Source organism: Pteropus medius, unplaced genomic scaffold, assembly GCF_902729225.1.
Source record: "Pteropus medius unplaced genomic scaffold, Ma_sr-lr_union100, whole genome shotgun sequence".
Taxonomy (NCBI): Eukaryota; Metazoa; Chordata; class Mammalia; order Chiroptera; family Pteropodidae; genus Pteropus; species Pteropus medius.
Window position 1 is genome coordinate 39,117,336 of NW_024351730.1, and position 24,384 is coordinate 39,141,719.

Genomic DNA, 24,384 nt, shown 5'->3' on the forward strand with positions numbered 1-24,384 from the left:
AAGGGAAACATCTGTCAGTGTTTCTGTAGGCACTTAGACTAAGGGTTTTGAAAGATTACAGGCTATATATGAGTTTTTAGAGTGAAGAAATACCTGAAATGGTGGTGTGCACTCTGCCTTCCCTAAAAAATCAGAAAGTTTATGGAAAGTTAGCTCTTCAGTCTTTTTTTTTTTTTTTTTTTTAGGTGAGGCAATCCTTGGTTGACCTCACAGATTGCAAGGACCTTGTCAGCTTACAATCCCTTACTTTTTTATTTTTTGTGCCTACAGCACCTGGTCTTCCTAGGTGGTCTCCCATTCAAGTACTAACCAGGCCTCTACCCTGCTTAGCTTCCGAGCTCAGACAGGATCGGGCTTGTTCAGGGTGGCATGGCCGTAGACTTCTTCAGTCTATTCTTAAATTATGCTTGCTTTAAGAACCGGGTGGAACAAATGACTAGATGCTATCTTGGAGACAATGATTTAAATGAAAAAATGAGGTAAAAAGTGTGTGAATATGATGACACGAATTCTCTGCTGTCATGTGTAAGTGCTACCTTGATTCCCTGGCTCTAGGGGATAGAATGAAAATGAATATATGAAAATTTAAAAAAAAAAAAAAGATAGAATTTGATTCAAGATCAATGAGATTTTTCTGGCAGTTAGAACCATTAGTACCAGTTCACTATAAATATGCTTTTATCAGTATTACAGAAATATGCTTTCACTTTTAAAACTATGACATCCTTATCAAAATGTCCATATGTCATGTCCAAGTCACAGGAAAACAGAATAAAATATCTGGTGTAATTAAATAGCTTGTGCTTCTGGGAGAAGTAAGTATTTAACAGTGTGTGCAATGTAAAGCTGTTAGAAAGGACCCAGCACCTAGCAGAGCTCCTGTCCTGCCACAAGGTAAACATTCCATAAAGATGTATGGAATGCATATATTAGAATTAGATTAATGCTAGGATAGCTCTACATTGTGTTCCAGTAACTTATAGAGTATTAAACCTAGTGTCTCATTTACTTCTTTAAACAGCCCTATGAGGTAGGTTCTATGACACTTCTCTTACTGGTGAGAAACTGAGGCCAAAGAACTTGCCCAAGGTTAAGTGCTGAAAATGAGAATTAAACATAAGTCTGTTCAATGACCCAATCTACATGCTTACCCACAGTCAGGGTTGAGTGATCTCCATATACTCCTCTTCCTCCAGCAAATTTTGTTATACATTTCTGAATGACCCCATCAGAACCTCTGTGGTATGAACCAACTATAGCTCTAATGGCATACAGAAAATTGAATTGTATATGGAAATGATTTTACCAGGTGGAAATTTAATACATCTTTTTACATAAATTAGCACTGTAAATCCTGAACGTGCATTAAGTTTAATCATTTGTTTTAAATGTGTGTCCCTACACACATAGCTTTTTGACCTATGTTCTGTTACTTTCATTATTAATAAACTCCCAATGTTTGACATCATGCACTTGTTGCATAGTGATTTTCACATTTAGTGAGCAGGAAAATCATCCTCTTGATGACAATTTTGCAATTCTCCTTCAAAATGTTTCCTTGGGATGTTGTTCAGAGTGATTAAAACTAATTTAGAGAAAATAAGAGGCAAGCATCTTCAGTTCCTAAGCTAATTAGTATCATATAAAGTCTCTGTAATCGACATAACATTTCGATGTATTTCATCATTCATACGGTGATTATTCATGAAGTAGAGCTAAGGCAGAAGGAAATGGGGCAGGCACAAAGGGAATGGGTAGGCCAATGTGCATGCATGGGGCTGAGTGTATGCCTCTGGCATTGTGCCAAGTCCAAATAAAAATGTGGTTAGCTATAGTTTTGTCATAGCCACACCAGTTATTTCCTCTCCCCTGACCTGTTATCAAGTACAATTAAAACAACTATATATGAACACAGGAAATACAAAGCACATGAGAGAGAAAGAGAGTCTTTTAAAATCCAAGCATGTTCTATAAATTTGATGCAGAGAATTCTATACATAATGGGCATTTTCGGGTAAGCAGTACCTGTTTTCTCTCCCATAACATCAACTGCCAAAGATTAGGGACAGTCTCCAAATAAATAATTATGATTTATCTACGAATTTACCTACATGCTTTATGAGTCTACTTATATTTTTAGTTTTACTCTTCAAAACAGTTTTAATCTTCTGTTGAACCTAGTATTTCATTTTATTAGACTTAAATGCCTCTCCTCCAAACTTCATAGAATGATTCCGAATTCTGGAATTTCGCAAAGTACACTTTCTTACTGTGGGATCAGTTCTTGCAGAAAGTTAAAGCAACTGAAAGATGTCTTCCTGTTCTTCCTGCACCTTTCCTCCTCCTTGTAGGCTGCTTCTCCCTCCAAGCACCACAGAGTCTCTGGCTGCTGCTTCTCCCAAAGAAAACGACTTACTGATAAATTAAGATGTTTAACGATCACGTGAAGTGATGAGAAACTTTATTTTTACTCATGCTTTTTATGGAGAAAGAGTAGCATAGAGATGAACAAGAAATCAGTGGGGAACTGTTTTGTGAATGGGCCTTATCCTATAAACTCATCTTATGACCAATTTCTTCTCTTAGGTCAAAGGAGCAGTAAGGACCCGAGGCTCTCACCCATGACTGTAGATGCTGATGGCTTCATAACACTTAGTATTGCTACAGTGAATGATTTACATGTTTCAAAAACAACTGCGTCCTCCTTTGAAACTTCAGTTTGTGGTTATTGTTCTTTTCCAGAATTCGATTAGAAAATTGTCCAAGTTTCATCAGAAAGGCCACAACAAGGTATTTTCGCTTTGATTTGTGGATAGTTTTTGGAAATGAGGAGGAATTTCATGTTTTCTTTTCAGCAATTTTTAGAATAAAATTGGTCAGGAATTTTAAGAAACACAAAATTAAGCAAGAAATGTTAAAAAGAAAATGCACGACAAGTAATCACACTGAGATCTAAAATGTACATCTGAAAAGAGAGACCAGGTGGGCGGAGGAGAAGCATGTGCAGTAACCTGAGGCCTGACTTCTACTACAGCAACATGAGTATCATTTACTGAACGAGAACCAGCTGCCGTGGCTCTGATTCCTGAGCATTTATTAAGAGAAAAGGTGGTATCTAACACCGCCAGCCATTACAGAAAAAAGTAAAGCTTTCAGTGCCAATGAGACAAAATCTTTCTTTACAAAGATGAAAAACGATTACAAGACAGTCCCTGTTCTTCATCCAAATCAGAGCGGATACAGCCGAATGTCTCAGACTAACTCCCTTCCTCCCTAAAACTGCTGTCCTCCTCCACTCCCACCTCCCATGACTTCAGAACATTTTTCTGCTGCTCACTTTCTAGATCACTGCCTTCAGTTTGTTTTGGGAGATCCACCTCATTAGGTGAGACACAATAATCTTCAATATTTTTGACATCCCATAAGTTCCTTTCTCACAGAAAGATATCTGGAATTGAGATAATACAAACGAAAATAAAGACTTACTTAGGTTAAAGTCAACATTCTAACAGCTGAAACATTAAGATACCAAATTTATGGTAAATGATTAATGGAGATGGAGTAAAGGTGGTTTTTTGATTGGCTTCTAAACAGTTCCTCTTGTTCACTCAGTTTTATATCAGGGAAATTCAGATGACAAAGTAATCTTGCTATTATGTAAACATATATGGAGAAAGTGATTCTTAATTTATTAAGATGATGAAAACCACAAAGAACTCAAATAACTATCTGAAAACCTAGTATTTTACTCCATGTGCCTTTATGTCCATAGACTCTCTATGATGATATAAAATTTATTTTCTATTAAATCATTTTACTAGTGATCAGAATGAAATCATACTTGATTTTACAGCTCGAGTTTCCCCTTTGAGCAAAGGTGGACACTAAAAAGAGGTTGTGTTCTGATTCCAGGGAGAATATGCTATGGTCTCAGCAGCCTAATGCAGCTGGCTGCCAGTAAAGAATTTATGGTAAACGCTATTTATGCCCACTCAATTAAAGTAAATGGATATTTATTGAGTGCCACTGTACATAAGACAGAGTGTTGCAGTAATGTGGTAATGCAGTCACCACCTTTCCACCCTATAGCCCCTCAAACTTTTCTTCTTTCAGAGGTCCACACCCAGAGAATTCATTCCTCTAGTCGTGCTTTTCTGGTACATACTGAACATTTAAAAATACTAACTACTCTTGATGCTATATTGGATATATTAGATAATGTAAAATTCTCAAAACAAAGGATTTTTACCTCCTGAAACTTCTAAAATATAAGTTCAGAATAGCTCAATAGTTTTTAAAGAAATGAGTAGCATGAATCTTACTTAGAAGAGCTTATAAATAAAAGGAACTTGATAAGCAACATAATATTTCCATAATTTTTGATGGTCTTTTTGTGAAGAAATGGCATTTTCAACATTTCTGCTTTAGAGGTCCTGAGAATAAACACAAATAATCAATTGTGAAAACAAAGCATTAGTAAGCATTTAGAATTTGTTAATTTAATCTGTACTCACTGTGTGTCTGACAAAAGATGGATCAGGTTAAATGATGTGTCTTATTTGAAATTAGCCTCTACAATAAGATGAAAACTCACTGAACACGTACCAAGACAGGCTCTTTAGGTTCCAATTCCAGTTATTCTTAGTTGTTACATTTGCTGGAGGTGTCGAATGTAAAATCCAGTCTGATTTAGTCTATTTTATAAGCAATTTCATTGAGAATGTCAGACATATTTGTGTCAGAAGACACAAAACAACAAAAAAATCAATATTTTCATAAGTCTAAAGATTAAACAAATTTAATTTATTCCAGCTGCTAGCACTTGTATACTTTTATTTTTAAAAAAAAGGAATTAGTAAATATTTTCTAATAAAACTTTATGTAATTATATTTTATTGATGCATATGCTAAAATATATATATATTTTAGATTTCTAAATTGGTTTAAACTCATTTATTTGTTCATTTTGTATTGCTTTCTTTTAAATGGGAGGTTTAGATTTTATTACAATGAGCTGTAATAATAAAACATTTCAATAAAACATTGGCTTCTGCACAAAAGTTCTATGAACAGTGTAGAAAACATACTCTTAGCTCTCAGGGAGGCATCTATACACTGTCATTGTAAGTAACATGGAAAACATACATGAGGCTCAAAGAAGGAGCAGAAAAGGGAAATGTAAATAATCTAGTTTACATTTTAAAGGAGCTTAAATAAAGAAAAGTTTCTAATAAAGAAGAACAAAAGCTACTTTGATCAAATTCTATAAAATCACATGATTAGCACTTGAGATTAGCAAACCAAGGCCAGTCCGAGATATAATTCCAGGTCTACCACGTATTTGATATTGAGATTTTAGACCAATTCTCTGAAAGATTTAACTATCTTCAGTCTCTATAATGTTCTAGCTCAGGGTTTTTGTTCCATCCATTTAAGGGATATAAATAAAAGCAATGTTTTTCCCTCTTTCAATTATCAGACATGTATTTCCCACTATTTGTGTCTAAGGAAATTACTCTGCATCATCAAAACGTCCACGTGATCTTTTTGGAACAGACTTTCTTGACTCCAGTTACCCTAAAAGTCTCCTCGCTTTTGAATACCACCTTATAACTGTTGCATACTGAACATTTAAAAATGTTCAGTATGCAACAGTTATAAGGTGGTATTCAAAAGAAAGGCAAAAAAAGACCTAATAAACTATGAAAGATAATTTCTGAACCAATGGTTTACAGACAAGCAAAATGAGAAAGACCAGTGGAGACCTCCACAAGTTCACTTTTCTCTGTCCCTCATCTCCATCCTTCATTCCTGGAATTTATCTATTTTTTTTAACGAAGTTAGGAAAGTAAAAATATATTAAATTCGATGTTTTTATGAAACATCTATTTGAATACTTAGAATTAATTCTGATACTATGGTAGACTAAAAAAGAAAGATGTTCTTTTGGTTTCTGCTCTTAAGTACCATATCTATTATTTGATATTTGATTCAAAATAAGAATCAGAAAGTTAAAACCAAAATTACTTCACACTAATTTCTACTACACACTCTTTTTCGCACACAGAGTGTTAACTGTTAGCACAACAGTTTCAATCAGAATATGAAATATAATGGTGTTAGGCAAACGACTGTTTATGAATAATTTAATGTAACTATTTCAGAGCCCTAAAATAACACTCTTTTTTATTGTTTTCCTAAGCTCTCAGTCAGCTAATTGCTGCATGGAAGAGTCCCTATCATATCTCCTGTTATGGATTTTATGGTTCAATTTACTAAAATACTTCTTCCTCTCTTTATTATCTAGGACTTGGCTGCTTTTTTCTTTAATACTTTATTACCAAGATAGGAAATCAAGTTGATAATGTCCTATGGATCATAACAAATTCACCTATTTGCTCTAGTAGATCTGTGGTAACAGCAAGGGCCAACTGAACACAACACGTCAGATGTGCTGACTGGTCCCAAGACAGCAGGCAACATGCAACAAAAAAGAGAAGTTCAAGACCTCACTGAAGACAACAAGCTGCAGCCACAGCTTCCCAGCTGAGTGACACGAAGCCTATAATGGAAACGTTACTCGTTTAGGTAGGCACACGTGAAAAATTAATTTCCCGATTGTCTGTATTTGCATGGTAATAAAAACTTCATTTTCCTGGCTTGTTCTGGCTTCACTTAGAATTTCTTTGTCATACCTGAAATTTAGGCAAGGAGGAAAAAGAAGGCTGTAGAAATTGTCCCTCTGGAAATAGCATGCTAATGGAGCTTATCACTACCATCATTAATTTAATCAAAAACCTTGAGGCAGAGGGCTAGAGCAATCTGTTAAGAAAACATTTTCTAAAATGAGAGTGCTTCCCATTTCAATTAGGGTCTTGCTCCTTTTTTCTCTTTGAGACTTTTTTTTCTGTGTTCTCTCTCCCCTGCTCCACCCCCATTCCAGACAATGATTAGATCTTCAGCTGGGGGCTATATTTTTTAGTAAAGAATGTCTTCTTAAAAATGGAAAATTTTGCAATAACATTGCTCTCCCCTAACCTTTTTAACTGATTTCTTTTTTATTAAATGACATCTCAATTAGTTCATACACACTATGCCAAAGATAAAGTCCTTGTATCTCAATGAGAGAATACTCTAGAGAATGGAGTTTTTGCTTCATGGTGTGCATGTTAATATGCTATTCTCTTTAATTGGTTTTATAGATAACGGCTGCCAGTGGACAATTCTGCTGTACTTGTATGTGTGAATTATAACTTTGTTGATTTTTAAGCCTCAGGAACATAATTATTAAACATATATTGGGTGGTGGTGGTCTCTGCTCAACAATGAGACTTCTCTCTTCCACCTTCAGGGAATCCCTTTACTAATGCAAACAAATCCTTTCACAAGCCCCTATTGCAAAGATGACGCTTTCTATATGAAAAGGTTATACCTTCTGCTAGAGAGAATTTTTTGAGCCTAAAAGCAAGTGAGTATCCTAAAAAGAATCTCTCTCTGGGAGTTGGAGGAAACAAAACTGCGTTTTGGAACTCTGATGCTAAAGATGACAGTGATGTGGCCATGCTACCCAGAATACATGGGAAACATCTCCAGCTGTATTTACTGACAGCTTATCCAGCAAATGCTTCTAAATGGCACGAGGAGGCAAGGTGCCTGCTCTCGGCTCATCTTTCCCAATGTAGTTTTATTTAAAAAAATTTAGCTATAAGTGGCACCATGGAATGATGAGGTCATAAAATAGCATGTAAGGGATTCTATTTGTGGACCACTACGAAATCTGAAAAAACACTTTCATAATAAAATACATTTGCAAGACAGAAGAGAACATTTTTAATATTGTTGTTTTCCATTCAAACAAATACATTTTGAAGGTTTTTTTTTCTATTTTCGCTTTCAATATTTAAGTTTGGAAATTGGGGAAGATAAGTCACAAAAAATATATTTTACAAAGCGTTTAAGGAGAAATGTCCTTTAAAAATTGAGAGTAGATGTTTAAAGGCATAAGTAAACTCAACCTTTTTTAGAAAAATGCAGACTCTGTGCCCATTTCTATATGCCTGGGAGAGAAGCACTTGTCCATGTGACCATTCGTATTGGTGTGATTAAAAGCCAGGCTCCAGCAACTTTAAAGTAAATATTCTCTAACACATCCATGATCTTCTAAACTTAAAGACATGAACTACACTAAAATAAGCACTTAAGTATAGTTATTATTGTTCTGGAACTAACAGAAATATGCTCCTGGTCTAAGCTAGAGATATTAACATTGATAACTATACAAGAAAATTAATCAGTTTCCACAAACAGTAAATACTAACTAAAAAGGCCAGCATTCATTCACATGTAAAAAGCTGTTGTCTCTTATATGTGGAAAAAATTATAAAGGGCTCTATTTTTCTCTCTCTGGTTTGTGAAATTCTTAGTAAATCATATTGAGGGATAAGAAACCTGATGAGTGCCTTCTGAAGGTACTAAGATATCATGAAAATAAATAAACCGGAATAACCCTTCACATCCCTCTCCCCCAGCCCACTCCATGTATGCATGCCTATTCATAGAAACCAAAACTGAAATACCAAAATCATGAGATGTAGATATATTTTTTAATGTATGAAAAATAGGTAATGCCCATTTCTCACATAGTCAAGAACTCTGCTGAGTGCTCAGTCCTCTCTAACCTTCCAAGTATGATAACAGATTTACTTTTACAGATGAGGAAGCGGAGGCACAGAGAAGTACGGAAACTAGAAGCTGCTGGACTGGGATCAAAACTCCCCACTGTGAAATTATTCTACAGAAGGGGAGAGAACTGCAATAGGGTTTAGGAAATTTGAATCAGTTACATTCTTGCCCATTATCGTGACTCTGGACTTCCATTTTCTCATTTCAAAAACATCTAAATTACTTAAAGTTGTGGATTTCTATGTCACTTTTCAGCTCCCATCTGCATAGTCTTTTAAATTGTAAGTTACCTCCCCACCCCAAGAAGTTTAGTGGTGAAAGGACAGTTGAAATCACCAAATGTCAGCTCCCTCCTTCTTTTAAGGAAAGCTATTCTATAGTATCTCTGATTTACAATGATATCTCTACATAAATTCTTATAATGAAAAGCACAGCCTATAGGTCATAAGATATTGTTAAAAGTTTGTTAGAAATATCTTTTTTGTTGTTAACTTTATACCTACCCATAAGATCTAAATATTGACCCACTTCTTTTGTTTTTTATATCCTTTGTTTTTATACAACTTTCTATAAACGTAAAGAAAATAGGATTACTACATGAAGTTTTGAAAAATATAGGAATATTACATATAAATAAAAACCTATAGTTCAACCACCCAAAGAAATCCATTAAAAAGGATTTCTTAGCAATTAGTTTAATGTATATATTTCAACTTTAAAAATTCAACTTTGATCTAGTGATCTTTTACTCAACATTATAATGTGAATATTTATTCATGCTAGTAACTATTCTTGGTGAATATGATTCTTATAATTTCTTTAGCTTCTTTATATTTTTAATTTTTAATTACAACTTTTAAGCATTTTTGAATAATTCAGATATTCCAACTCACAACTATCAACATTTCCTTTATTGTTTCTTCATTCAAAATCATAGATTTCAATTCCAAAGAGTTAAATATTTGCTTTTATTTTCCTGTGTAATTTTTATGGTTTCTTAATATTTTCTTTGTTATCTCTTTAATCTATTTATTATTTACTCTGGCATATATTTATATGGTTGAGAAACTGTAAATTTTGTGAAACCTCACAAATGATAGATATTCTAGGCTTTCAGATATTTGAAATCTTTGATCATGCTTATCATTTCTCTTCTGTCCAATGACAAGTGTTCTCTATGTTAAATATGATCAATTCCTTTTTTCAAAAGGGTTTGAAAAGTAGTCTCCTCTGTACATTCTCACATTTTGCCATTTTATTAGGAAGTGTGATGTTCACAACTGAACACGATTTTTAAAAGGTGTATCGTCCATATATTTTAGGGCAAGAAATTATAATTCCATAAATGCGACTAAGATTACATACGCTTGTCGGCTACCACATCATAACTTTGTCACGTATTCAACTGGAACTTAACTGAAATCTCCCAGATCTTTTTCATATGAACCACCATTGCCAAGCCCTGTTTTTAGAAAATGTTGGCAATTAATCTGAAAGCCTTTCATCTATGAGGCAGTATATATGCTTTTGATATACATTATGTTTTCAAATGATGATTGTGTTTCTGATTTAAATAAGATTATGCAATTGCCCAGAAACCTACAAGGAGACTCAATGAATGGCTTTGATGGGAGTGATAATGTGGAGTGTACAGATACTGGAATCTCTATTCAGTAATCCTTCCTCATAAACACACCAAAACATGATGGCCATAGAGTGAGCAATGCCTTCATCTAAAACACATACCTACAATATGATTATAATAAGATTTCAAGAAGTTCCTTTAAGAATGCCATGAAACAAACTTAAAACTTCCCCAAAATAAAAGAGGAATTTTAGGCACCAAAAGACTGAGCTCACTACTTTTTTGCAAAGCCCTTTGTGATCTTCTTAAGCTCATCTATTCAGAGTAAAGGTCAAGTGGGCACACCCAGCAATTCTGTTTTCCCACAAAGCTGCTACAGTTTTCTGTCTCCTGACAGCTCCGTCACTAGGAGTCTATTATCTTTCATTCTGTTTCCAGCACCACCCAGATCCTTAACTAGAAACCCACTAAACAGCTCTTTTCTTTCATGGGTTGACTTTCAGCTTCTTGTAATGGCTTCATGTTATACATCTAAAAGCTTTCTTCTCTTGCTCTGTTTGTTTAAGGAGGGCAATTTGAGAAAGCACAACCCACCCTAAACAAGTCTTTCACTACTTAGTAGAGCAAATACAAGTACATTTTCTAATGAAGGTCTCTTCTAGTTCATTAGGTGGCACTTGAAAAGTAGCAGTTAGATAACATGTCTGAAACTGTTTCTAAAGACTCTTTCAAGAATTTGATTTCTACTTAGAGGAGCACTTTGCATCTTCCTTTAAATAATAGTTAGTAATTCTTTTTAAAAAACTGGAGTTTACTGTCTAATCACATAGACTACAAGTTGTGTCTGCATTCTCTCAAGACTTCATAGAGCAAACTCTTTTTCTTGTCCCAATACTTGTTTCAATTAGTAGCTGTTTTCTTGTTCAAGTCTTAATCCAGATCAAGAAATCAAACACGACGAAATAAAATGTAGTGTTTCTGAGTTGACAGCTACTTGGAAGATCAAAAAATCAAATCCTCCCACTTTCAAAGTTAAATGGAGAAAAAGGAAATGGAAAAAAAAAAGTTGCTCCTGGCAGACTCTAAGCTTTCCATTTAAAGGTGTTTGTAGACTAATGTGATCAGAGTGGGGCCAAAGAAGTCATGTTCATAGCAGGAGAGTCAACACATTAAGTTTAAGCTCAAGATAGCTGTTTTCTTACATTTCTTACATTTCACTGCATATTTTCTTGCCATTTCTTGACTGACGATTCTTGACACATAAGTATACATTCAATCACACACATATCCTTAACTAGGAAGAGAAAATAGGTATGGATAATTTACTGAAAAACTATCGGCCAAAATAAATGAACATGGGATTTCTTCAATTCGAAGGTAAATGCGTATCTTAGCATTAATGAGTGCAGCAGAATAATGCTATTTATGTATTTATTTAAATTTCATATAAAGTATATTAAAAATAAATAACTTTTTTAAATGCCTGGTTTACCTTCGGTTGCGAGTAGAAAAGAAATGCACACAAAAATATAGGTTACAGGTCCCAAATGGCAGAATTTCAGATTAGTTTTTTCTTTTTATCTTTGTCACATGACATTGTTTGAACTCACTGCTATTGTTCTCTTCCTAATATTTATGAGACAAAGTCAGTGAAGAGAGCAGTTTGAATTACTAGGTAGCAGTTATCTTAAAATAAAATGTATTCAAAAAGCCATTCCTCTCACATGTTACATCATGATTTGTTATTTCTGTAAGGTTTTCACCCTTGGTAGTTCCAGTAGAATAGCTACATTGAAAGCAGCTGTCATCTTAAAATGATGATAGACCCAAGATCACATGGAGCCAAAGAACATGAAAGGGCAATGATGGCAAAGGCACACAGCTGACAGGAATTCTGGTGGTGCTTGGCAGGATATTGCCCTAAATTCTTGACTTGGCTATGAGAACTCTGTAATCTGGTCTCAACTCACTTCTCCAACTTCATCTTTTTATCACACTTCCTCAACCACTCTCATGTCATTCTTCATCCAGGTAGATTTATTTGTGGCCATTTTCTCTCTAGCCCCTAAGTCTTTTCACTTGAATTAACTTCTACCTAAATGTCTTCACCTTCTCATTCTCATTAATCCCAACTGCCTGACTAGGTAACTCCCACTCAACCATCAGTACTCAGCTTGAATCACAGTGCCACTACTGTGTCTATTTAGGTTCCCCTCCTGTGTGTTTCATAGCACCTCTTACTTGTCCCTGTAACACTCTAAAGTGGTGATGTTATAAAAGCAGAAGTTTCCAGAATGTGTCCAAAGATCACAGGCATCAGAATCTCCTCAGAGGCTTGTAAAACACAGCATTTCTGGGTCCCACCATTGTCCTACTGAATCAAAAGCTCTGGGAATGGAGATGAGAAATCTGCACGTTAAGCCTTCAAGGTAACACCTGTACATCCTACCTTCAGAGCCATGAGAGGGAAATATATTCTTTGAAGGAGTGAAAGCACAGATTAAAAATACTTTAGCTTTTTTTTCTTTCTTTTTTAAAACATATTGAAGGAATCAGGGTAAAGATTCAAAAACATAATATTTTAAAGATGGACTATAGCCTTTACAATGAGGGTAGAACCATCTACGTGTTGGAAATTCATAATTCTTTAGATGATTTTCTTCCTTCTCTAGTTTAGAAAAATAAAACCATGCCCTATATATGTCAATTCCATTCCTTCCTGAAAGACATAGAATAATGACTCCTTTAAAGAAGACTGAAGAAAAGTGTGTGTGTGTGTGTGTGTGTGTGTGTGTGTGTGTGTTTATTCCAGAGAACTACTTTTTAAAGAGACATTTTAATTAACCCCAATTTAGTAGACAATGCTGAAACACTGGGGACTTAAGACATTCCTGACCTATAGCTTTTTAGTAATAATGATGATGATAAATGAGGCTACATTCTCCAGTCTAGAAATACTTGCTACAGGCATAATTTCTGAACATCTTGCTTCTCTCACTTCTCAATGCCCCATATCAAGTAATAATGAAGTTAAGCACAAGAACAGAAAACTGAGGGAACCAAATGAAAAAGATGTAAAAGGAAATGAATATAAATGAGGTGATGCAGCTCTATATTTTTTAGAACTCAAATTCTAATGAAGATAGTTTAGAAATTGGAATGACCCTCAAGGTTGGTTCTGCAATGAGTATTTGTGATTCCTGAAGAATTTTGGTGTTATTTCTCAGGTTTTAATTAGCAGTGGTGGCACCCTAAAAAGATTCTCAGCAATTTCTTGTAGACTCCAGGCCATTTGCTCTCATTATGAAAGTCAGCTTTCATCGTTCCTGTACTATAGTTGATCTTAGCACAGTTGCTAACGCCACCAATCATCTAATTATTTTCTGTGTAACCTGGAGAATAAAAATAAATTCCTCTGTAAAAACGTACAACATGTTTTCTTTTTAAAATGTCTGATAGCTTTTCAGAAAAAGAGAAGTAACCATATAGTCTTCTAATTCTAAACTATTTCTTTATGTGTGTCGAAAACATTGATTTTGGCATTTTGCCTACACCAAGAAAATCGGTGCTTTGAAGGCAAGGAGCAACTGACTTACACAGAGACTGTTATAATCTCTTACCCCCTACCTTCTTGGAAAAGCAGAATTCACAGTGGTTGGTCAGAACACTGTTTGGGGCTGGAATAGAGCAAGACCACTCAGAAGTTCCTAGAGCCAATTAAATACCCCTGATTTACTGATTTAATAAAGAAACTCTGTCTTCTGACCTCAAAGGGTCAATAAGAACAAACATCAATAAAAGGGAAATGTTTTCACTGAAAACATAGGGAGATCAAGCATGAGGATCCTAATGTGATTCTGCGATGCACTAATTTATCAGTGAAATCTCATGGTGGGTAACAACTCATCAAAGAAAAGAGCAATCTCTGTTCCACAGCCTTCAGACGACGATACTTAAATTTTCACAGAGAGGTTAGAAGCCAAACTATTGAGTACACCAAGACTCATGGGCACATTTAGCCAACTTTCAAAGAAACAACAGTTCTTTCTTTTATGTTATTCAAGTCTACCACAAACCTGAAAAAAATATTAAAGTAGAATCTTCTGTAGATAGGTGATCACACAAATAGTGTGTTCATTTCTGTTCTGCTACACTCATAGGTGCTGGTGGACAGTTGAGGATTGATGGATTTTAGTCTAAGAGAGTCATTTTTTTACTTACTCAAAGAAATACCTTGTCAAAAGATTTGATATTTTAAGTGATGTAAAACCACGTAAATAATTTGAAATGTTTTTTTAAAGCTACAGGATATGCTTATTATCATAAAAGCAGGTACCAATTCCATAATAATAAAACCTCATAGAAAAAGAATCAAGGATTATGCTAGAAGAATCCTTCCTTTGGGTTGTGGGATTTCGCATAATTATTATATCTTATCACTTTTGGGCATTTACTTATTTTTTCACCATTTTTACTGTGAATATTAATACAAACATACATCAAAGTTGAAGGGATTTTTTCAATGAGTACCTATGTATCTAGCATATAGATTTTAACAATAACTTTACTGGGGTCTATAATTTACTTTGAAATGCATCCAAAAATAAGACTGATTGATAGATATATAGAACTTTAATAAAACAAGTACACTTTTCCTTAAATATTTAAGGATGTATATTATTATTCAGAGTTCAATATTTATTTTTTTATATAATATTTACACAAAATAGAGTTCACAAATATTAAGTGCAAATTCATTAAGTTTTGCGAAATGCATGCAGCCTCATCCTGATTGAAATCCAAACCCTCTACCAAGCGTGATCTAACTGTAGCCTCTCTAACCACAACTCCAGTCCATCATTCTTAGCTCATCTCCCATTGTCTTTCTTTTTCTCACACAAGCTGAGTTCCTACTGTCTTCACAGACTGTGCATAGGCAATTCTTTTTGGCCCTCCTCATTCTTCAATTGTCACCTTTGAATATCACTTCCTTAAAAATGCCTTTACTGCCTGCCCATGTAGAAGATGTCTTCCCAGTTATGCTCTGTAATTGTTTTTATGAAAAGTTGAATTATACATTTATGTTTTCTTTATTTAATATCTGTGTACTTCACTAGACTATAAGCTCCATGACTGTAGGGACTATACATTTCTTATTCACTATGTCATCTAACAGAGTGAAACATAGTAGACATACAGCAGATAACTGCCGACTGAAACAATTATAGTTTGATTGCTTATTTCTTACATGCTACTTGTTTATTCTACAATAATACACCATATTATTTCTTAGCCAATTTGTATGTTGATCTTTTATCTCTTTCTGTGACAGGAACCTTTCAAGTTCCAATGCTTATTCATCCAGTCATACGTTTATTAAGCACCTACTCTGCACCAGACAATTAACTAAACATTGGGGCATTTAATAGGGAATGAGACAGAAATGTTTCTGTCCTCATCCCATAATAGAAAACAGGAAACTGAGAAATAGAATATAACCAGAAAAGTGCTTTTGGAATGCAAGATGAAATATCTAATTTAGATCAGAAGGGTGAGAAAGACTTGCCATTGAAAGTGGCCTCCAAGCTGGGTCTTGGAGTAGATCTTAGCCTTACTACACTTCTTTTACACACTAAATCCAAGACCACCTTCTCTCTCATGTGTGAACTCCCTTTCACTTTTATCAACATGGACTGTGGAGCACTTTTCCTACATGGAAAAAGAGCTAGTAATAAGGTGTCAGAGTGACTCTCACTTGATTTCTAGCAAGTAAAATCCAGGACAAGTTCAAAGCTATGACTATATTATCTTTCTCCCCATTGGTCTCTTTCTTGAGTATCCCACAGTGACTATGAAGTTTCAGCTCAAAGAACTTATTATTTTTCTTCTCTGTGCACTGAAGTCTAGCTCCAGAATATGAAAGCATATTGCATGGGCTACGGAAGCCCTTAAGTCTGTCAAAGCCCATTCCCTTCCAATATTTATTAACTTCTCTCAGAGTATAGTAACACATTACAGGAGATTTTAACTCTTTAAGAAAACATATAACAGGAAGTAGGATAGGTTAAATACACTTTGCACATCCAACATTTTCGCTTACTCCTTTAAATTCATTCATTCATTAAATAAATAAAGAATCTCATTTTTTTTTGTACTGATTGGTTTAGTAAGCACAAATTCTGGAGATAAGAGAACAAGAAAGGAGACAAATGAAAGATTTTTAAATATTAAATGGATACTCAGTGGTCTTCCTGATTCCGATATATCCCTTCGAGGTAAAATGTTATTTCTCAATGCAAAGCAAATTCAAATGAATGAACCAAGTTTGACAGAGGGGTCGAAGTTCAGTTTTGCATAACAGTAGATGAAAAAGTCAAAAGGTTGCATATTAATTGTACTGATGTTAGTGACAATATTGAACAGTGACATCTTTTTTACCATGAGGCTCATCATCTTCCATTAGAAAGTCAGTGTACCAATCTTTCAAATGTATAGTCAGTTCTGCTATAACTCTTGTTTTGAAAATGCAAATGACTAACAGAAAATTATTTGAGCATGACACAAAATTTCCCATTTGAATATGCATTATTTTGCATGTGAGAAAGGGTAGATGAACATAGAAAACGGCACCCAACTGAATAAAGCCACATAGGAATACACAAAATGCAAACACAGACACAAACCCCTCAAATATCTCCCAGATACCTCAGTTTATCACATGTATTAAGAACCACACCCATCCCCATCCGGTGTTACAACATCCTGTCAGATTTCAGATAACTTTCCTTTCACCTCTTTACAATAACTCTCAAGCTGCAGCTCTTCCATAAGCAAACTTCAGGTCTTTTTCAAGGTAAAGTCCATATTTATTGTAACATTTATGTATTGATAACAATTTACATGTATAAAACTATGTAATTAATTAATTTTAATTAATTGTCTATGTTTTTTCCATAAGTGCTTGTGATTTTTATTTCATGATTTTTTACATATTGAGGTGAATTTTAGAAACACATATGTTGTTATTTCCTATTGCTATTTGTGTGATTTTTATGAAGCCTTTCTATGCAATTTAAAAGTGTCTTATGATACTAAATGTAAATTTAACTTAAAATAATTTTATTCTAATAATTTCCTGTGATTATCTATTTGCAAAATTGGTAACAACTAGGAATATAAGAAATTGTAATTTTTTTCATGCAAAATCTGAAGAGAAAACTAACTGGAGCAATCATTAACTGGTGGATATAAAATAATAACCCATAATCTATTTCTTTGAAATTGAGAAAACCTCCCTCTATTACATAATAGTATATCTTCAAAGACTCCATGAATGATTTTCATGAGGTGGACTCAATCTTTTTTGAAGCTAGAAAAAATTCCCTGGTATGAAAGAGTGGGGGGAAAAAAAAAACCACGATTACAAAATTAAAGACAAATTGTAACCACAGTGATTGTTCAAATATTACACTGAATAGTGCAAAGATATACAACTAACCTCAGAAACTGCTGTTGATAAATGGTCTAGTTCTTGCTTGGGCATTTTTGAGGCACTCATCTTACTAAAAATGTAAAGACTGGTCAGGCCACTCAGTGGCAAAAGGTCCTAGGATGTTTCTGTCAGTTAACTCTTGGAATAACTCAATTAAATGAACACTTACAAGTTATTTAGATGACAGAATATTTTACCAATGTATAATAGTGCTAATTGGTCTATAACCAATAGAAATATATAGAGAATTAGCAAACTCATCCAAAATTAAGGAAGGGCATGGGGTGGTATTCTTATGACATTATGCTCTGTTTTTCTAGAACATAGTCAATATTATGATCTTAGAAATAATAATCTTTAACGTAGTTTCATGGTTTATGTATTTTCTAGTGTCTATTTTCTATAAAAGTTGTAATTTGGGGTTTTCATAATGCTTCAATGAAGGCAGGGAACATTTTTTGAAGTTCTCATAAACTCTGAATAAACTACTATTAGTCAAACTTAGATTTTTGCTTGCCTTTTTCTTTCTTATAAAAAAATAGAAATATAAAACAGTAGGTCTGCAACTTTTTCACTAAGAAAATGAAGATAAAAAAACCTGACAGAGAAAATCCAAACCAATTAAGCAAAGCAGAAACCATTTTAAGTTCATACAATCACAGCTGAATATCAAATATAGGTCTAATATTTATCTGAATAAAGTATGCAACTCTAATTGTGATATTCATATAAGTGTATCATGTTAATTCTAATATGTTCATTATCTTAAAAATATTATAAAAAATTCATATTTAGATTGCCTGGAATAATTGAACTAATAATTTTATATGATCACAGTTGTTCTGTATAATCTAAAATTCTCAAAGATTCAAAAAATACAAAAGATTTTAAATTAATAAGGTCAATATTTTTATTTATTGAAGATTCAAAAATCATAAAATTATATAAATAAGAAAATAAAAGCTTGTCTTTATTCTGTGGCATATTGTATTAGGAATCTGTAGCACTAGGGAAGAAAAACCTAGAATTTTAAAAGTGCTAAATAATCTATAATAAAAGATATACTCTTTCTCACACATATAGACATAATATAACAAGATACTATAAAAATAAACTACGGAAAATTTTTGATCAGCATAGATCACCATATTTTGTAATGAGTAGAGTGGATAATAAGGGCCAGTTTGATGTAGAACTATAATTAGCTTTCCTGCAACACTGCAATTAGGAAAAAAAGTTGAATAAGCTGGACTTGATCATTGGAATGATACAGCTTCAACAATAAGGTCTAATGTGATGCCACATGTTTCTGTAATAAAAGCAAGTCCAACTAAGAAAACTTTGCGGAATTGTTTTGCACCATCAAAAGAAATAGAATAGAGTGGCAAGATCCTTATCAGAGCTCAAGACGTCACTGTGATTAATTTTACAATTTAGCTGTAGTTTATTTGGGTGTAGAGATAAAGGCAGAGCTGCTGGTAAACTTGCACATTCATGCTTCTAAATTCATTAATAATCTGTTTTTTCTTTTTTCATTGTAGCAAAATCTGTGGTAAAAGAGATTTTGCCACAAAGGATCTCCACTTACAGACATTTGCACTGTTCTACTAGATCAGAGTTTTGGGGAAGTCTATCACATAACTAAAAAATAAAATTTATTCTTTCAAAATTACTGTATTTTTAATGAGACATTTCTCATAAAGATGGCCTTTAGACCTGAAAGTGGAGATTCCATGACCAACTCAAAGTAATACAAGTAATAATCAAAACTTTATCTCTTATTCCTCTATTAAAACAAAGCTCCCAAATGACCACATACTCCACTATTTAGCAATGTAGATTAGAAGAATAAATTCCGGTCTCTTTGGTGCCAAGATGATTGTCTGAGAACACGTACCCTCTCATTTAATAATTCAATCATGTAAAAGCCTCTTTTTGAAAATATCTATATATAAAGTGACCATAAAATACATATTAAAAAAGTATAGTACAAAGCAAAAATTCACTACTCAAAACAAAAATATAATTTGTGAAAAATGCTTTTAACTTCTTACTGATAATCAGAGCAAGAATACAGTTATCACTCAAACATCCCGAAGAGAAGAAGCATGTTTATTACCTGTCTTCTGCATCTAAGAAATCCTAGCACACATTACCTGAGATGTGCTGGAATAGAAAGTGCTTACCGTGTACATAGCTTCCTAAACAGCTGCTTTTATTAATCAATTTATTTGTAAAATTTGCAAATAGTAACTATGGTTTCTGAAGATAGTTTTCCAGAAATGAGCTGCAGATACTTTCTCCTTTTCATGTTATTCATAAACAATGAGGAAACTCAGCAATAAACTGAGGGCCATTATACAGTAGTAGATCATGCCTAAATGCTTAGTGTCTTTGCTTCTCTCCAAGTGAAGATGATATAAGGTAGCTCTGTATTCTATTCCTAGTTCATCAAAAACTATCAGAGATTTTAGTCTCCTACCCTGTCAAGAAAAATTATATCTCTAGAACATATCCAAGTTCACAGGCTAAGTTCAGTTTATTTTCTTTTATAGGTTCTTGCAATAAGCAGTCCATTATAAACAGTCTTATTCATCAAGGCTGGGCCCCAACAAATATAGATAAATAATGAAGCATTCTAAGCTTCTAGAATGTAAAAGATTTATAAGCATGACTGGCATGGATGATGTGCAGAATTGTTCACAGGCCATTTGAATCATAAACTCAAGATGAAAAATTGGAATCATTTAGCAAAAAAAAAGAGTGTTAAGTGAGTTTCTGTTTTCTTTCTTCTTTTCCTTTTTGTTTTAAGACTAAGTCTATTTAACACAACACATAATCATCCCATTAGTTATCTGATATGGTTAGGGTCATAGATATGCTTCTGATAGATGAAGGAGAACCACTTTCATAAACAAAGCAATTTTTATTTGAACTCTTTGAAAGAAACTTTCCCAAAAGATATCACACACTTCTTTATTAATGTGGTATGCTTAAATTGTAATTAAACCTTTTTGGATTATTTAAAGCATCATTCCCCTAAGTGCATTCTAGAACACTAGTTCTAGAAGTGGGATGTTAATGGTGTTTAAGGAGAAAAAAGTGTTTTGAGATCAAATGAATTTAGGAGATGCTAACGTCAACTTAGTTTCTCTTAAAACACTGTATATCTGCATTTTAACTGACTAATTGGATGGGAAACATTAACCCATATGTGAGACTGTATAGCGACCCCACAAGCACTAAGAAATGGAATGTCAATCATTCACTTGCCATCTCAGGGCACTGCTTCTTCACAAGACAGGACGAAGCCAAGAGCTTACACACCCATAATACTGAGTGTTTTCTCTTATTTACATTTCTCTCCTGACTTCCAGCTCTCTGTGGCTATGTTTTTTGCTGCTTCTACTTTCTATTGGCAGTATTGTCACTTGTGTTCTCTGGCAAGGCAGCTACCCTCAGCTAGTTTGTTGGGCTATTGTATGGATATTTCAAAATCACAGATAGGCTCACTGTTGTTGGAGATGCAGAAATATATGTAATGAGATAAAAGGAGACGACACTAGATTATTTTCAGTGGGAAGTGACTTATCAGTGGAATGAAATTCATTGGCTTTTCCCCTGCTATGTACTCGTATTATAGAAGGAAATGGGGGGGCGGGGGAAGATGGCTCAGATGAATTTAGTCACATCTAAAAAAAAAATTATTTTGTTCTTTTATTGTGAAAAATTCAAACAAAACATACCATTGTTTAATAACCTTCATTAATAGTAAGTTAGTAGTGATAATTCATGTCAATTACTATCAACAGAGGATATTAGATTCTCTCTAAATATTCAATTCTCTCATAATTATTTCAAATATTGGCATAACTTATGTAACAAATAATTTTTAATTAATAAAAAAGCATGAGTGGAAAACTACTTATTTCTTTATAGTATAAAGACAATAGTGCATATATAGCTAACTCATTTGCATACAATTTTAAATTGTTAAATATAGGTTTTTAGATGGTAGTAATGGTGATGCTTAAAAATAGAATTCCTAAGACCTGACATTAAATAAAACAAAACCAAAAAAAAAAAAAAAAAAAAAAAAAATTCCTGGAGTGCTTGAACAACATTTTACCATGCTTCAGTGAACTTTTGAAAGGAGTTCAGTGAAATGAAATTTAAAAAGTGCTCATCAGCAAACAGCTCTAACACATTTTTTTAATAAATAAAACTATCCTTAGCACTTATATCACGATTTCATTTTCAAGTTACTTTACAAACATTAAGTAATCTTTATTACATGCCTGAGAATTAACAATGATATTTTGCAATTTTTTTTAGTCACTCATTTGAAGAATCTAACATATTCAACTGATTTTAAGAAGGAGAAGAGGAACAAAAACACTAAGAAAATCTGGTCAGGCCATTGGAAATAAACTTGATATAACATTTGAATTTATAATTCCTGATATCTAAATTTGGTTTCTGACTACATGGAAGTATTCCTTCATGGAGGTTGCTTAAATTCAAGAGTGAATGGAAACTGGCTCAAACATTGCTACAAAAGGGCTAATTTCACTTTAAAGCCACCAGATTTCTATTTCTGCATCTCAATTCTATCTACTTCCTGAACAGTCAAATATGATTATCTCCTCATTATTACACAGTATAATGAAAGGAAGCAATGGCACTGCTAATGGAAGACACAACATAAAAATCACTCATAATGGACTTCAAATGAATTTATTACTCTCTTTGCAGTAAATTAAATTTTTAAAATTGTATGTTTCAAGGATAATATTGAAATTGTTTTATAATTAATGAATAGTGATAGAAAACTCCTTAGTGGTAAAAAAAAAATTCATCTAGAGTGTTTTTTCTTAAATTGATATTTAGCTAATAAGAAATTTCTAAATTACTTTAGCCAGGTGTTATCTGTTTAATATGTTAGTACTCAATTTGTGTTAATCCTAAATAACTTTACAAACCGATGTTTTAAAGATCTTGTAAAACAAATAGGTACACTTTCTCTGTTTATATACATATATAATATTTTATTTATATGTAAATTATTTTATTTAATCCTCACAGAAAATAATAAATATTGCTCTTACCATTTTATGGATGAATTAATTGAGGCACAGTCATATAACTTACCTATCTAGGATGATTAGGTAGTGAATGGTACAGTCAGGATTCAAACTATACAGTCTGATTTAGGAACCTAAGCTCTTAAGCACTGTTTCGGAGTAAGTGACTTACATGAAACCAAATAGTATAGGAAACCACCAAGACCACAGATGCTAAGGTAGATCGATGGATAATCCAGTACAGAGGAAAGAAAGGCAACCTGGGTGAATAGAAAGGATGTTCGATTTCCATTCAGAATCCCAGTATGAAGAATGGCTTATACAGTCTATTAGACAAGTAGCCTTGTGCAGTGTGTCATCTTTTGGGATACTGTTTACCTTAACTGTACAACAGAAGTGGAGAAAGACTGAATTACAAAGTCTCGAAGGTCCATTGTTAAAAGGTTTTTAACAATGTATATTATATTCTGTACCTATTATCATTTGCACCTGGAAAAATTTTGCTGAGGTGAAATAACAGCTATCTTATAAAGAATAATTAGCAACATATTCTAAATATTTAGGCTAAATCATTAGTAATATAAGTAGATGTGTCTTTTATTTTTCTGTTAGAAGTCCCATGCATGAGTGTGCACACATAAACAAACACACACATATTCAGACAAATATATACTATACATAACTTCTTCCTATACTATTTATTATGCTAGTTACTCAGGCAGGTATTTCCTAGGTTTAGGGGACTTAACGACAAACAGGACAGTTCTTGCCCTCAAAAAGCTTACAGTTCAATAGAGAGAACATGTGAAAAATAAGCTAATTGGAGATAAAGAGTGAGTGGAAGCTAATGATATATTAGTGAGACTTCTCAGGAAAGGACTAGATGACAAGAATAAGGAAACAATGAACCAGGAGAACATGCCAAGGAAAGAAAACAGCTAATGGGAAAAGCTTGAGCTGGGAATCAGGCCAACAGACAGCAAGGTCAGTGAGACACAGCAAGAGGAGAATGGTACATAATCAGACCAGAGGTGACGTGAGGCTCCAGGGGCCACTGAGAAATCAGGGAGGGCCTGAGAGCCTTTGCTTTTGTTGTGGTTATTTCTCCGATGTAAGTGAAAGCCATGGGATGGTGATAAGCTACCTATACTCAATATTCACAGTATGAATTAGTATTATAAATGTAATTTCCTTCTTAACTTTCAAGAAATTAAGACTTAAATCTAGGTTAAGACCTCTCAATTTCCAAGAGATTCCTTTGGATGACCTAATGTTATGTGCTAATCTAAATATATCTTGGTATTATGTGAACAACAAAGCAATTGGTCAATCATCTTTCCTCTGCCAGGCCTCAGGGGAATCTAAGACTTTTGAGAATTTAATAAATAATTCTTCCTTTTGGAACTCCATGGTAATATGATATTTAAGAATATTTTCTGCTTGTTATTTTACTTTTTAATTTTTAGTTTATACCTTTTTCAGAGACATAACATGAAAATTGATGTTTCTGAATAGAATTTTACTGATTTTAAGGGGCATAA

The 24,384-nt window shown here is 33.6% G+C and overlaps 1 protein-coding gene and 1 pseudogene across 1 annotated transcript in view; both read right to left on the minus strand.

The window, feature by feature from the left end:
• The window catches only part of UNC5C (unc-5 netrin receptor C), a 341,084-nt gene that overhangs the window by 222,822 nt on the left and 93,878 nt on the right, over positions 1–24,384 (minus strand). The gene's annotated exons all lie outside the window — the stretch shown is intronic.
• On the minus strand, positions 262–381 carry LOC120588386 (uncharacterized; annotated as a pseudogene).